The sequence below is a fragment of the Glycine soja genome, chromosome 15 (genome assembly GCF_004193775.1).
Source record: "Glycine soja cultivar W05 chromosome 15, ASM419377v2, whole genome shotgun sequence".
Classification (NCBI taxonomy): domain Eukaryota; kingdom Viridiplantae; phylum Streptophyta; class Magnoliopsida; order Fabales; family Fabaceae; genus Glycine; species Glycine soja.
In genome coordinates, this window is record NC_041016.1 from 41,435,578 (window position 1) to 41,452,007 (window position 16,430).

Here is a 16,430-nt window from a genome sequence, read left to right on the forward strand (position 1 = left end):
CTTGTTGGGTTTGAATGGCCAACATTTTATTTTGGACTTAAATTGCTGCATTTGGGTGGATTGAATTGTTGTTTAAAATGTTGTTTGGATTGAACTTTCACACACATATTGACTTCTTGGTTGCTAAAAATTGACCAATTCAAAATGGCTAGGTATTCCTTGAAAAATAACTTTTGCTAAAATTCTAGTTGGATTTGTCTTTGTTACAAATGGCTACAAAGAAACTTACCTCTAAGAGAGCTAGGAAGACCACTACAGGAGAAGGATCTAGCACAGCTCCACCTGTAGAATTTGAATTTGATGGACACCACTTTCATAGTGAGGAACATCAATGTTGCTTTGAAGTGATCAAAGATTGGTCTTTCCTCAAGGAAATGAGGGTCTAATTAGATGAGGGTGAGTATCTTGAATTCCAAATAGAGATTGCTAGGACACATTGGACACAGCTTGTAGAGCCCATGCCTAAAGATGACCTTGAAGTTGTCCTGGAATTTTATGCAAATGCTTGGCCTACTAAGGAAGGTGTTATGGATAAGCGCTCTAAAGTGCGAGGCCAATGGATTCCTTATGACACAGATGCCATCAACCAATTTTTAGGGAATCCATTGATCGTAGAGGAGGGACAACAATGTGAATACACTGCAATAAGAGGTCAGACTACAGGTTTTGATGAAAAGGCCATTGATCAGCTACTTTGCTTCCCAAGACGTAATTTTTTATGGAGCATGGAAAGGAAGTGGTTTCAAATAATGCACACCAACATGATGACTCTGACTTAAATCTGGATGACTTTCCTTCTCAGCAATATCCTACTGAGTGACCACAACTCTGATCTTACCCTACCTAAATGTTAGCTGGTTTACAACATTATGGAGTAGATCAGTGTTCATGTGGCCCAACTCATTTCAAATGATATCCATCAGTTTGTTGGTACTGAACCTCCTAGGCATCCAGTGGATCCAGAAAAGTCCAACAAGGCACTGGGTTTTCCTGCTTTAATTACAGATCTCTGCCAATTCAATGGAGTACCAGACACACCAACAAAACACATATGGCCTCCAATTAACAAATCATTTATTGAAAAATATTGCATGCCAAGGCAGGTACAACAACTAGAGTAGGATCAACAACCTCAACCAGCAACAGATGCACCACCACCACCTCCATGTCAGCCACCATCCTTGGAGTCCATCTCAATCCACTTGCAGAGGATGGAGCTCCAGATGCACACGTACATGCGTCATTTGGCTGACTAGCAGGCAACAAATCATAGGGGCCATATGCAATTAAATGACAACTTCTACCACTACACACTGCACCAGCATTGTCAGGACCCTAGCCCTTACCCTTGGCTTACTCCCGAGAAGTTTAGAGTCACTATTGCATGACCTGGAGACAAGTCTATTTTTCAGGAAGAGGCAGGACTTGTAGATGCTCAAGGAGCTACCCAAGGAGATGAAGGAAGAGCTGAGGAAGATGAAGACATGGCGGATTTGGTTGATTATTTCATTGAAGAAGACTGAGCTCCTTAGCCATGATCTTCAAAAATTTGCAAACTTGTCTTTTTGTTTATTTATCGCTTTGTATTAAAATTTCAGTACTTTATTATAGTTACTATTTTGGATTTTTGTTTACGCTTGTTTATTTTGCCTATTTTACACGTGGTTTGATATTCTGTTAGTTTAGTTATAGATTATAACTCTTTTTTGGAACTTAAACAGAAAAAATTTCTTGATCATAACCTGCTTTGGAAAGAATCAAACAACCAATATTTTTGAAACTTATATTTTGGATCAAAACACAAAAAGGAATTCTTTTGAAAAAATTAAGAATGAAAAACAATGAAGGACTTTCCCAAAACCTAGATGAATTCAGATGTTTTTGCATGGACTTGATAAAAGAACAAATTTTGAAACATTGATTTGATTTGAATATGGAAACAGGCCTTAAGCTTTAGTGATTGTGTGCAACCACAGATTTTACATTGAGCGTCCTCATTGATATGTTCTACATTTGGTCTTGCATGAATTTCTAATTGTCATAACATATGATTCATGGATATGATCTAGGCATTCTTTCTTTCTTTCTTTACATTTTAAGCCATTGACCAAACAGTTATACCAATGAATACTATTTTACCATTTGCAAGCCCTTTGAGACAAACACTTGATATTTTGTTGGAACACTAACCTAAGATAAAAGTTTCCTACCTTACCTTAGGTTAGGAGAGCAAGGGTGCTTTGAGGGGAATTTCTATCATTTGGCGGCTAATGTGATGTAAATACTCTATTTCTATGGGTATTAAAGGAAATTAAATAGTTATCAGAAAATAAAAGAACAAAAATGGAAAAGAAAAGAGAAAAGAAAAAGAAAAGCAAAGTTCTTTGTGAATAAATAAATGTTTGAATCATGTACAGAGTTGTTGTATATATCTAAAGAAGTGATAACTTTGTTGGAAAAAAAAGGATAGGAAGTTCTTTAAAAGATCCAACCTTAAAAGACCTATTGATCCATGTTTGAATATCTAGAAAAACCAAGATTTCCTTCAAAACCAGACCCAACCTTAAAAGACCTATTGATCCATGATGATTATGCACATTATCTTTGATTTGATGAGAAATGACTTGCAAAATTAATTTATGACATATTAGTGATTAGAATTGAGATGAAACACTTTCCTGTGTGAGAAATATACACATTTGAGAGGTTTTCCTCTGTTTGAATGAATCCAATGTTTCCTATGATGTTCTTTAGAAAACAAAATGCAAATCGGTCTTAATCTCATTTTTGGTTCTCTAAATTCCATTTATGTGCTTTCATTTCTCATTGTTGCATTTTAAAAATGTTGTTCTAATCAGTTTGGGGATTGATTCTTCAGAAAGCATGTTCACAATTTTTTGAAGAATATTATTTTTATTTATACTATTATTATTATAATTTTTTTTACTTTGCTTGAGGACAAACAATATTTTAGGTTGGGGGAGTTTATAAATGCCAAATTTCAGTTATTTTTAGGATTAAATTGTTAGCACTTACCCTTTGATTGTAATGGTTTTCGTATAAACTACCCTTAAATCTTAGTTGTTTAAATATGAAAGATTAATCCATGATTTTGTAGGTTTTGATGGTTGTTTGTTAGATCCAGAAACAAAGCCGAAAGGAAGGGCAAAATGGTTTTTTCACAGAGATTTCTGACCCCAAATTCGCCCAAGCTAGCATCCAGCTCGCCTAGGCTAAAGATGTAACTTCAGCCCTAAGCAAGCAACTCACCTGGGCGAGTGGATGCCTTCACCAGTAAGCAACAAACTCGCCTAGGTGAACTACAGCTCGCCTAGGCAAATTTGTCTACTCTCCTAGGTTGTTTTCTATAAATAGTCATCCATTGTAGAAGGAAAACACATTCTAGATGAACAAAAACCATAGAGAAACATAAAGAAAGAGTGAAGAAAAGGGAGAAAAGTAAAACTGGAGCCGAGGCATTGTAGAGTTGTGACCGTGGATCACCTCATTCGTCATTTTTCTTGTTAGTCTTGTGCTCTATGCAATGATTGCTTAGTTTTTCTTAAGGAATTGATGTAATCTTTGTACCCTTATGTATCCCTTTTGATATTATATATGTATAAATATTTTCTACTTATTGTTGGTAACTTAATTCTACTCGTAATGCTTGATTCTATTTGATCACTAGGGTCATGAAATTGGATTTTAAGTGAGACTGGAAAGTAATCTTAGAATTTGAACTGAATGATTTTACTCTTTACGTTACATTGCTAGAAACATAGCATAACGGTTTGCTTGCAAGAAAACACGAGAATATAATTGTAATGCTGAGATATTTACTACATATGTGAGGGTTCGATATTTAGTAAATATTCTTAGGTTCCAAGAGCGAGGGATCGACTTGGGATAACTTAATGTGTGCATCAGTAATGTTGGAAAATGATTCATAGATGTTAACCTTATTAGGATACTAAGGGTATGAACGATGAAATCCAATCCTATGTTTTCTTGAATTAATTTAAGTCGTTTCCACAATTTACGTATTTTTGGCACACTAAATTTCGTTGTTTCCGTATGATGCAATCCTACCCCGCATGGGCATTGGATAGAAGACTCCAAGAAGATTGGGCCAGAGATGCAAGTATGAGTCCGCTTATCTTTGTACATATTAGATTAAGGTTTCATTATTTGTGGGCCTTGTATTTAGGGCTCCATAATATAGGTAAAGTATCTTAGAAATGTAGGATTTTTCAGCCCTTGTATTTTGGGGCACCTAGAGTAGTTTTTGTATTAGGGGTAGTTTTGTAATTTCACATGCATTAAGTGAATATTTGATGTGTGTGGTTGGATATAAATTTAATTGAATTGGGAAAAGCCCAATCCAATTAAATTTTAGAGGGGGAGGTGAGCGTTTGCTTGCTACACCTCATTGCCACATCATATAGTCACACTTTGTGCATGTCCTTCATGTTTTACATGCCTCATGACACCTAAGCACACTTAGTGAAGAATTTTGGACTTGATCTTGGGTTAGTGGGCTGAACCATAGCTAAAATTCACTAATCATAATTAGTGAAATTTTGACTCCAAAATTTGGCTCCACAAATTCAATTTCAAATTCAAGTGAAATTTAAATAGAAATTCAAATTTCCCTCCAATTTTATGTGACACTTAGGTTATAAATAGAGGCCACGTGTGTGTATTTTTTCAACTTCGATCATTTAAGAATTACACTTCAAAGTTCATACCTTATTTGAGGCACAAAATTTCATGCTCCTTCTCTCCCTCTCCCTCCACTCCTCTTTTCTTACCTCAAGCTCTTATCCATGGCTTCCTATGGTGGTGAGCTTCTTGACTTATCTTCTCCTTTAAGTGGCGTCTCCAATCATCTTTCTTCCATCTCCAATTCCGCTACCATTGATCTTCAAGAAGCAAAGGACTTCATTGATGAAGAAGATCCAAGGCCTACAAGCTCAAATGGAGCTACATCACCTTATTTCCATTATTTCCATATTTTCGTTATTCCCGTAATTCCGTTATTTTAACTATTCTTTTACTTTAAGTTTTCTTTAGTTAGTCAAACCAAAACCAATGACATTTGATTAAATTTATACATAACTATTGAATTGATAACCTTTATCTGAATGAAGTAAGTAAACTCAAGTCCATGTGGAGACGAACTCTTTTATAAATGTGAAACCTACAACGACAATTGGTACGCTTGCCAAAAGTCTTAACAACCTTTTGATCTAATGATTCTCCCAGCTAATCATATAGAGGTTACCTTTCTCTTGGCAGAGAAGAGTAGGGACCCATCTCTATTTTGGACAATACATTCATCTTTGTTAAAGGAACACCATATCCACTGTCACATAATTGACTTATGCTAAGGAGATTATTTGAGCCCTTCAACAAACAAAACATCATCAATAGAGGAATGTGGATGAATACTTTTCGTACCCATTCCTATTATTCTTCCTTTTTTATTCCCTCCGTAGGTGACAATTCCACCATAATAGGGGGAGTCAAGCATTGGAACATAAACTTTTCTCCTATATTGTGATGTGAGCAGCCACTGTCCAAGTACCATGATAGGCGTTGGCTTCCTACTATTAAAGACATCTGCAACATGAATTATTATTTTCTTAGGTACCAAAATCTTTTAGGGTCCTCTTGTTTTAGCCTTGAATGCATTGGATGAAACTATTCTAGGTTAATCCCTGCATTTGGACGTCAAATGCCCAACTTTACCATGGAAGTAACAAACAATGGTGTCTTCATCATGAACATAAATCTTTCTGTCATATCCATTGCCATATTTGTTAGAAGGACATTTACTATATCTTAACAGTTTGCCAAGATTTTTTTGTTCGACTAACAAATTTGGCCAATGTAGATTTTAAGGTTCCAATTTCCTCATGAAGTTTTACAACATCCTGGGGTTGACCCTTAAATTTTTCATTCTTCAAAAGCTTTTCATTTAAGAATTTCATAAATCTTTTATATTCTTCACATTCCACCCAAAGATTATGTTTACTTATTTTAAGGTCCTCATAATCTTTGTGTGCTTGTGCGCATTCCATCCATAGATCATGTCTCTCTTCACTTTGATTGTCATCAAGTTCATTCAGTTCCTTTAGATCCTGTTGTAGACCTTTTAGTTTGTTTTCCAACTCCTGAAAGTTCTCCAATATAGTAGATTTTTCTTTGGCAATTGTCTCATTCTCAAGACATAGCTTGGATTCCTTTTTCCTTAAAAACTTCACAAGCATCACATGTTTTAGTGGACTCGTCCAATGAAACATTTACTTTATCTTGAAGGGTTTTTTCAAGTTCCATATGATCTTTGGACAACTTTTTGAAATCTTCTTACAAGTTATTGTAAGCTTTTAAAAGAATTGACATGTTTGATAGTAGTTTAATAATCCTTTTTAAGAGATTCAAGATCATCAATATTTATCTCATCCTTCTGGTCTAATTTGGATTCTTCAAAAGCTATATGTGTCATAAGACATAGATTGGTTTCTTCTTCATCTTCATCAAACAAGTGATAAGTACCAAATTTTGATTATTTTTAGGATTAAATTGCTAGCACTTATCCTTTTATTGTAATAGTTTTCTTATAAACTACCTGTAACTCTAGTTGTTTATATATATTGAATATTTACTAATGTTCTTGTTTAAATATGAAAGATTCCTCCATGATTTTATAGGTATTTGATGGTTGTTTGTTAGATTCAGAAACAAAGCCAAAAGGCAGGGCAAAATGGTCTTTTCACAAAGATTTCTAACCCTAAATTCGCTCAAGCTAGCATCCAACTCGAAGCAACTCATCTTGGGGAGTGGATGCCTTCACCATTAAGCCACAATTCGCCTGGGCGAATTTCCTTGCACTCCGTAGTTGTTTTCTATAAATAGCCATGCATTTTTGAAGGGAAGGAAAATCACAGCAGAAGCCAAAAAGAGAGAAAAACGCAAAGAGAGTCAGTAAGAAGGAGAAGAGGAAAAGTGGAGCTGAAGCGCTGCAGAGTTGTGACTGTAGATCACTTCCTTCATCATTTCTCTTGTTAGTTTTGTGCTCTGCACAATGATTAGTTAGTTTTTCTTAAGGATTGGATGTAATCTTTATACTCTTATGTATCCCTTTTGATATTATATATGTATGAGTCTTTTCTACTCATTATTGGTAATTTTATTCTACTTGTAATGTTTGATTCTATTTGATTACTAGTGTCATGAAATTTGATTTTATGTAAGACTGGAAAGTAATCTTAGAATTTGAACTGAATGATTTTACTCTTTACGTTACATTGCTAGGAATAGAGCAAAACATTTTGATTGCAAAAAGCACAATAATAAAATTGTAATGCTGAGGTATTTACTGCATATGCGAGGGATCAGTATTTAGTAAATATTCTTAGGTTCCAAGTACAAGGGATCGACTTGGGATAACTTAATGTGTTCATCAGTAATGTTGAAAAATGATTCTTATATGCTAATCTTATTAGGATACTAAGGGTATGAATGATGAAATCCAATCCTATGTTTTCTTGAATTAATTGAAGTCATTTTTGTAATCTACGTATTTCTAACACATTGAATTTCGTATTTCCGCATTTCCGTTATTCCCGTAATTCAGTTATTTTCACTATTCTTTTACTTTAAAGTTGTCTTTAGTTAATCAAACCGACACCAATGACATTCGATTAAATTTGTACACAACTATTGAACTAACAACCTTTATCTTAATGAAGTAAGTAAACTCAAGTCCCTATAGAGACAAACTTTTTTATAAATGTGAAACCTACAACGACAATTGGTATGCTTGCCAAAAGTCTAACAATGAGGTGTTGTCCAGATCCTCCTAGGTGTGTATGAGACTTTCTCTTCCTTGTTCTTATAGTGTTTCTTCTTGTCTTGAGACTTCTAGAGTTCTAGGTATTCAAATTTGAAGTGTCAATGTTCTTGCATCCATAGCATACTGTGGAGCTTTTGCCTTTGTCTTTCCTTTCCATGAGCATCTTTTTTGAGGAGTTCTTCCATCTAGATTTGCCTTTGTTTTCCCACATCTTTCATGAGTTGAAGGATGGTTTGAAAGAAGCCAAAGATACTTTGTATGTCTTCACCTTCTTCAATATAGAAGAGTTCATACTTATGAGTGAGGAGACTTAGTTTGTTCCTTTTTACTTGTGACATTCCTTCATAGATTACAACAAGAGTGTCCCACATTTGCTTGGCACTCCTGAAGCTATATGCTTTGGTGTATTCTTCTTCAGATAAGGTGCATAACATAATGTTCTAAGCCTTGCAGTTGAGCAGAAATATGAGTGTTTGCTCCTCCGTCCACTGGCTTCTTGGAATTATGTTTAACTCGTCATCATATGGAATGTGATTTCCATTTTCTACCACATCCCATAGGTCAATGTGAGTGGACTCAAAATGAGCTATCATTTGTTCCTTTCAGTAGTCATTTTTTACACATATGAACATGCGTGGTTTGTTGGTAAAGTATCCTTCTTCCATGTTTTTCTTTGATTGTTGGATCTTTTTCTCAATATTGTTAAATACTCAACCCGTGAGGCCAAACTTTGATGCCAATTGAAATAACAACAATTACACTAAAATAGGGGATGAATAGTTTGTTAATCAAATATACTAACTTTTTGATAAATAGAGACTATAATTGGAAACTTAGGAAGATAGAAATAAAGGAGTCATCCATTGATGGAAAAAAAAAAGTTTAATGAAAAAAATATAGTCATGTTAGTAATATTAAGACAGTATTTTCACAAATGCTTTTTAGTGAAACACTTGTTCTGAAGATAGCACCAAAAACAACTTAAAAAATACTCAATAAAACCACTTAAGAGAAATGTAGAAACACTTGGTTTATATTGGTTCACTCAAATAGACCTATGTTCTCTTTTACTTAACTGTAAATAGTTTTACTAATCAAAACTTTGATTACAAACAAGTAATCTGACTTGCCACTCCTGGCTATACAAGTATTCTCTTTGTTGTGAATGTATGAATACATGAATTTTGATGATGCCAAAGAAGAATCAAACAAGGCCGCTTCAAAGGATAAGCATTTGCTTCAAGATTAATTCAAGATTGCTTCAACAAACTATGACACCCTCTACCCTCACATATATACTAATAAAGGAATAAAAAAAATTCAAATATTAACTAAAAGTATTTTTAAAACATTTTTAAATACAAGCCTTTCAAAAGGGTAAAAGGCTCGCATTCACTTTCTTCTACATCATATTCAAACTTGTCCAAATAAATAATAAAGTATTCTCGACTCAAACAAGGTCGTCTAAGCTTCATACAATTAATATAGAACCTATATCCTAATGTCACATCCAATAAGTGCGTTGTGTTCCCGTGTCCTCTAGTATGAGGATCTTCATAGTCATTCACCTATTCATCTGCTCCCCCGAACACAAGTTCAAGATCATCACAAGATCCAAACACAACAATACACAGGGAGTAAGTTATCACATTCCTAGCTAATAGAGAAACAAGACAATTAAATATACATATTATATAAATGAGATACCACTTGCTTAAACATAGCTCACGTAACTTCATTACTTCATCATTCAAAATTCACTTTTCAATCATCAATCACATTACACAAGAATTCCACACTCCGATCAAGATATAATAACACATCAATTTCATAATAAACAATTAGCAAGCATATGCAACAGTTATGCTAAGACTCAATCCTATATGCAATGTGGTACCATGTCAATGAAAAACCACTCTGGGGCGCTTAGGAGTACATAACAAGACACACCACACAATGGGTTTGTCAAGTCACTCTCACTAAGTAAGATCATAGGGAGACTAGTCAGGGTCACGATATTTTGCGAGAATGCTCCAACCATATGGGATCAGCATAGGCTTAAAGGAGCACTCAAACCCGGTGACCCCCAAGGCCTACACTCTAAAGAGTCTCTCAGGGCCTTTCCCTCCTGATTCAGGTCCAACCCCTAAAATCAATTTAGCACACAGACACTGCTCGTGAATTATACAATACTCACGACCTCACATATTGCGCTACAATTTAACACTGGTTCCTAAATAGGAAACCTACACTTTCTCTTTAACACTGGTTCCTAAATTGGAAACCTACACTTTCTCTTTAACACTGCGCATTTACACTTTTCTCAAGATAACACTGGTCGGGTTATTGTACAATTCACAACTTACAACACAAATAATGTCACATCAAGAGTTAATCACACACTTATTCACAACCAAAACTCATTCACAATTTCACATCTCATAATGTCACAATCCATCATCACATGTTTTCACGTATCTCACAATCCAACATCTGATCTACTTTACACTTTTACTCAATCTCAATAACAATATTATAATCTCAAGGCAACATATTATTCCACAATTCATTGCATATTTCATTTATAAGCATTGTTCATGAATTATACAATACTCACGACCTCACACTCGTGTTTCAAACACGTTTAACACATTTTGCTACAATTTAACACTGATTCCTGAATAGGAAACCTACATTTTCTCTTAAACACTGTGCATCAATGCTTTTCTCAAGATAATACTGGTCGGTTTATTGTATAATTCATAGCTCACAATATAATTATTGTCACATCAAGTGTCAAACACACACACACACTTATTCAAAATCAAATATCATGCCCATAATTTAACATCTCATAATATCACATCAACCATCTCATTTTTACATGTATCTCGCAAATTGACACATTCAACTTTGTACTACTCAATCTTCACAATAATATTATAATACCATTATAATAACTTATTACACCTTATAACTCATATACACATCAAACAATAATAATATTTGCATGATACAAAACATATATATGTATATGTATATAGTAAATTAAACTACATTGTTTTTAATCAAAGAATTTCTATAACAATTAATTTAATAATACATCAAAAGAAATTACCACTAGGCATTAACCTTATAATTTTCTTTAATTTATTATTCTAGTATTACAATAATTATATACACATAACATGTTAATCATCATCGTAGAAAAATTAGAACAAGATAATAATTTGTATAAAATAAGTCATTGAATAATATTATTTAAAATATAATTTACGTTAATAAAAAGAGCTTAATTTTTTAAAGGGATTCACACTCAACAACGGAACATATCAATTTCACAGCAATTTCTCATTAGGGCATCAACTGATTCATCAAACATATATAATTCACTGTAATAATTATAAGGATAAAGTGAAAATTGCAAAAACATCCCAAAACTCATTCCAATTGATATATCTAAGAATCCCTACACATGTTCTCACTAATCCCCAATTATGAATAACACATCCCTTACCTCTAAGCGGGCTCACGTGTTAGCATCTGTAGCAGTTCCCTGAGATTCCTTCAGTTTTTTTTCTCTAACTGTTCCGATAGAGTTCCCAAACGTCAGAGAAGTAGAGAAGGGATTGAAGTCTCCACTTGTACTGTCTTGGTGCGATTCCTTTTTCCCTCTCCGTGAATATTATCTCGCAAATCCCAACGGTGAATATGTGAGGAACTGAATCACGAACCACATATCAACATTTCATGCAAATCCAACGGTTAACGAAACCGGGATCGTAGATTTACTGAGACCGTTTTGGGTTTCTGCGGGAAAGGAAAAAGCTACGATGCGAAAGGTATTTCTCTCAGCTCAAATATGATACCGAAATTCCCAACGGTGAGAATTCTCGGAATTGGGTTGTAAACGTGGTGCTCAAATTTCATGACGATCCAACGGTAAATTAATTCGAGATCGCTATTTTTTTTTCTGAGACAGGTTTGGTGAGCTGCGAGAAAAAGAAAGGGTTTTGAGAGGAGAAGGGAAAAAACAAAAATGAGGAAAAGAAGAAGCATCGTCAGTCTGAAAACTGACCTAACATAACTATTTATACCTAGGGTGCACACAACTTATTATTACTCTATTTATTTGTTTTTAATATTTTATAAAAAAGAACTCTATTTTATTCCATATCAAATGAATAAATCAAATGTTCTTTTTTTTTTCTTCAAATCATTATTTCTCATTATTTATTTATTTATCAAAACCTAATCATTTTTCTAAAACTTTATTTATTTAACAATAAAAATTCTTTTTAAATTGGCTTACGAAAAATGGGATGTTACACAAACAAAGCCTTGTTTCAAGATTCACTAAAGATCAAGTCTTGCCTCAAAACAAAGGATTTCAAAGTCATGCAAGGCTCTAGTAATCGATTACCAGGAAGAGTAATCGATTACCAGAAGGGAAGAATGAAAAAGAGTTGTTGAAAAGGGTTTTGAATTTGAATTTTGAACATGTAATCGATTACCATATGTCTATAATCGATTACCAGCAACGGAACTTTGGAAATTCAAAGTCAAAAGTCATAACCCTTCAAAACATAACTGTGTAATCGATTACTAATGGAGAGTTTTCAGAAAATCTGCCAACGGTCACATCTTTTGATTGGATTTGTGAATGGCCATCAAAGGCCTATAAATAGGTGACTTGGGCACGAATTTTAAAGAGAGAGTTTTGCTTGTTCAAAATGTCTTATCCTCTCAAAAGGAAATGAGAGAGATTCCAAGAGAAATTCATTGTCAAATGTTCTCTCAAAAGAAACTCTTGGGCAAACACTTGCAAATCCATTAAGAGTTTCTCCATGGACTTCAATTGCAATATCCTTTTCTTCAAGAGAAAATTCTTCTTTCTTTCTTCTCATTCAAAGAGATTGATTAAGGGACTAAGGGTCTCTTAAGTTGTAAGGATTCCTGAATACAAGGGATAGGTTGTCCCAGTGTGGTTCAGACTTTGTAAATGGATTCTTACAAAGGGAGTGGAAAATCTCAAGTGGGTTGCTTGAGTACTGGACATAGGCACGGAATTTGCTGAACCAGTATAAAACTGTGTTTGCATTCTCTCTTCCCTTATCTCATTTATTTTGTTGCAATCAATGTTGTCTTTCATGTTTAAAGAACATTATTAAATTGATTGTTGCTTCTTCTGCATTCTAAGCCTATCCCTCTTAAGTTATTGAGGTTGTTGGTCCAACATTTGCTACTTCTAGTACACCCTTAAACTTCCCCTGAATCTAAGACAACCCAAGTATTTTTTAACACTAAGTCACTCCCGACTTTTACAAACAAAAGTTTGAATGAATACAATGATTCAATAACACTCAAAGAGTGAATAGACAGTTAAGCTTGAATACAAATAACTTTGCTTAGTAAAGAATAAAGAGGAATAAGTGCTAAGTATATCATCCACTCAATTATGCAAAGTTTTGCTTTGGAGAACTTAATCTCATTTTTCACTTGATTGATTTTATGCTTTTTGTTATTCAGAAAGAGAAACACCTTTTATAGACTTCAATGAAGAATCCATTACGAGATTAGTATTGAGCCTTAATATGACTGTTGTCTCTTAGATGGAGGCGAAAACACGTGGCACACTTTGAATGACGAGGATAGGAATAAAAGTACAAACAATTGCATGTGCTCATCTTTTGCAGTAAAAATGACCCTTGAGGAATATTCTGCAAAAACCTTTTATTCTTTTCTATTATGTCTTTTCCTTAAATTTCAAATGTTAGCAATTCAAATAAAGAGACATAAAACTTAAATTCAAAAAGTGAGATCATGAACTTCCCTTTGTAGCTAACAAAGACTTTAGTACCTTTCTGGACATCACTTGTGAGAATATAAAAATAAGAGTGTGAGTGATTTAATGTCTAGTGGACATAACTTAGAAAACCTTAGTGTGAAAACACTAATATTCACAATAAGTGGACAAAATTGTTTTAACAGCTCATTGGATGCTAAATATTACTTAATAAAATTGTTTTCATTTTAAGCGTGGATGCAACTTACTAGAGTTGCAGATATTGATATAATATTGAGTGAGCTCTTTTACGAAGTTATTCCTATGTACTTAACAACAACTCATAAGTACATCAATAATTTATACTTTTGTAAAGATCAAAATCCAAGGTGTGGTAGGTCATCCAATGCTTAGTAGATCATCCAGACCTAACAATTAGTGACCCTCTTAGTGTATATGGGATGGATTATTATTGATTGTAAAACTTGGATACTTGAGACTGACTATAAGTGAGATGGTGTACCCGAATATGTCATACCTAAAACTCTCAAGGAATCTAATTGAAATTGTTGTTGCGGGTAGGCACATAAGTTGAGCATGGTTGGTGGGCCCTTAACCTAGTATTGGAAGTTGGTGGTGGTGGCTAACGGGAATGGCCTAATAAAATGGATGATGGGTGGGCAAACTCCTAGAAAGGTTAAGATCATTGCAAGCCTTGTCGAGGTAAGACATTATCCACACTCATCCATTTTTGATAAAACAACACTTCGTTTGTAGGATTAATTCAAGTGTCCCTGAATGGTCAATGTGTGACTATGTTAAGGGATGTACATGGGTTAATTGCTCAAAAGGTGAAATCCCCATGAAATCGAGTCTATCTTTGGTGTCGATTATTGATAGACTAGTGATGATGATGTTTGATGGATAAATCATGGTGTATGATGATTGAATCTTGATATAATGATTGATGAATTGATGGTTGTTATGATATTCTTTGTTATTGTAAATTCTAAGACTTATGCTTTATGTATGATTTCTTCATGTTATGTTTTATATGTAATGGTAGTCAGTCATACTTTAATGATTTAAGTTTATCCTGTTTTAAGTATGCTTGTTTTTGGTAAGCTTACATTTGCGTGTGGCATATGTGGTTGTGATTGTGATGATCTTGAACTTCGTGTTTGATGGAGCAGATGGTTAGGAGATGAATCTTGTCTTTGGAGGCATTGTGGATTGGCATGCTTAAACGTAAAGATATGATCCTTCTTTTGTTGTTTTTATTTTATTTTATGTATAGTGTTAGCTCTAAGTTTAGGTAGTTTATCTTTAGAGTTGTTTAGGCTTATACGCATGTTCTAAGGAGATTTGAGTTGTTATAATGTTGTGTGTGTATATATATATGATGCGATGTTTTACTTTGGAGTTGTGCGTCTTAGCCTTTAGCATTTGAAACGCGAAAATTTTACAAGTATTTTCATAATTAAATTAATTGAAAAGTTTTGAATGAATTAAAATAAAGTCTTTCGCTTGATATGATTTCTAGTTTCATGTAACAATAGTGGGTCGTTACACAACAATGATAGTTTTAATCAATAAATGATAATAATATATTTTAAATTCTAACTTTAAGGTTGTGTATGTTGAATTTTGAAAAAAAATATGTTGCTCAAAATTTATAAACAAGTTCATAATTATGTGTTTGAATATGCTAAATTTTGTTAAACTTTAAATCTTTAAGTGTATAAGTTTATAGGTTAATAAAATTGTTTAGATTTTTTTTACTATAGACTGGGTTATGTGGGCCAGCAAGTAACTCACTAGGTCGACTTATATACTCAATGACTCATTGATCATATCGATGTTTGATTCGAGTTTAGTAACACTTGTTAGAAATGAAAAAAGGCAACTCATTTGTTATATATTTTGTGTTTTTTTATCATTTAACCTAAAATTTTAAAAAAAATCCATACATAATTTTTGTGGTCATTGAGGTGATAGTTGAAAACACCATATCTTTGAGTATCCTTGATGATTGAAAAAAATTTAGATAGCGTACACATTAAATATTGTTCACCAACTTCTACCATACTCCTATCTATTAAAGGAATTACAAAAATGTTTGAAGTCATCAATAATAGAGAAAATACTATGTTTCAAACATATAACCCTGAAGGTTAAGAGAAAAATGTGCAAATTATCTCAAAATGCATAGATAATATTGTTATATTGTTCTAGTAAGTATCATATCTCTTTTGTCAATATACTTTCTTCATTCTAAAATTGATTATTTAATTTATAAAACAATTGTGGCTATTTTAGTTGTTAGTGGAAATTCATTGCAATGGATTTACATATAATTCATTATTATAAATTTTATGCAAATGTGAGCATTTGTGTGTGTGTGCGTGTGTACACATGTGTGCATTTTTGCTTTATATGTTGAACTCACTATTCTTTTCCGCATAAAACAAACTTAACATTCAAACATTTTTCTCTTTGCCAATATGCATTGAATCTTTGTCATCTTATGAATATCAAGATGAAATAAACTGATCAGATTATGTAAAGCTTTACCCTATATTTATGATACATCTAGTTCAACACTAGTTTTTTTATAATTTTATTATTTTTTATCTTCAATCTATAAAAAAAATAAACATATTTTTCTTGGTTGATCAAGGACGTGATACATGAAAAGACTATCTTCATTTGTCCTTGATTGTTTAAAAAAAGACCTAAATAAGATATTATTAAAATATTCCTTACCAACTTCTATAATACTCCTAC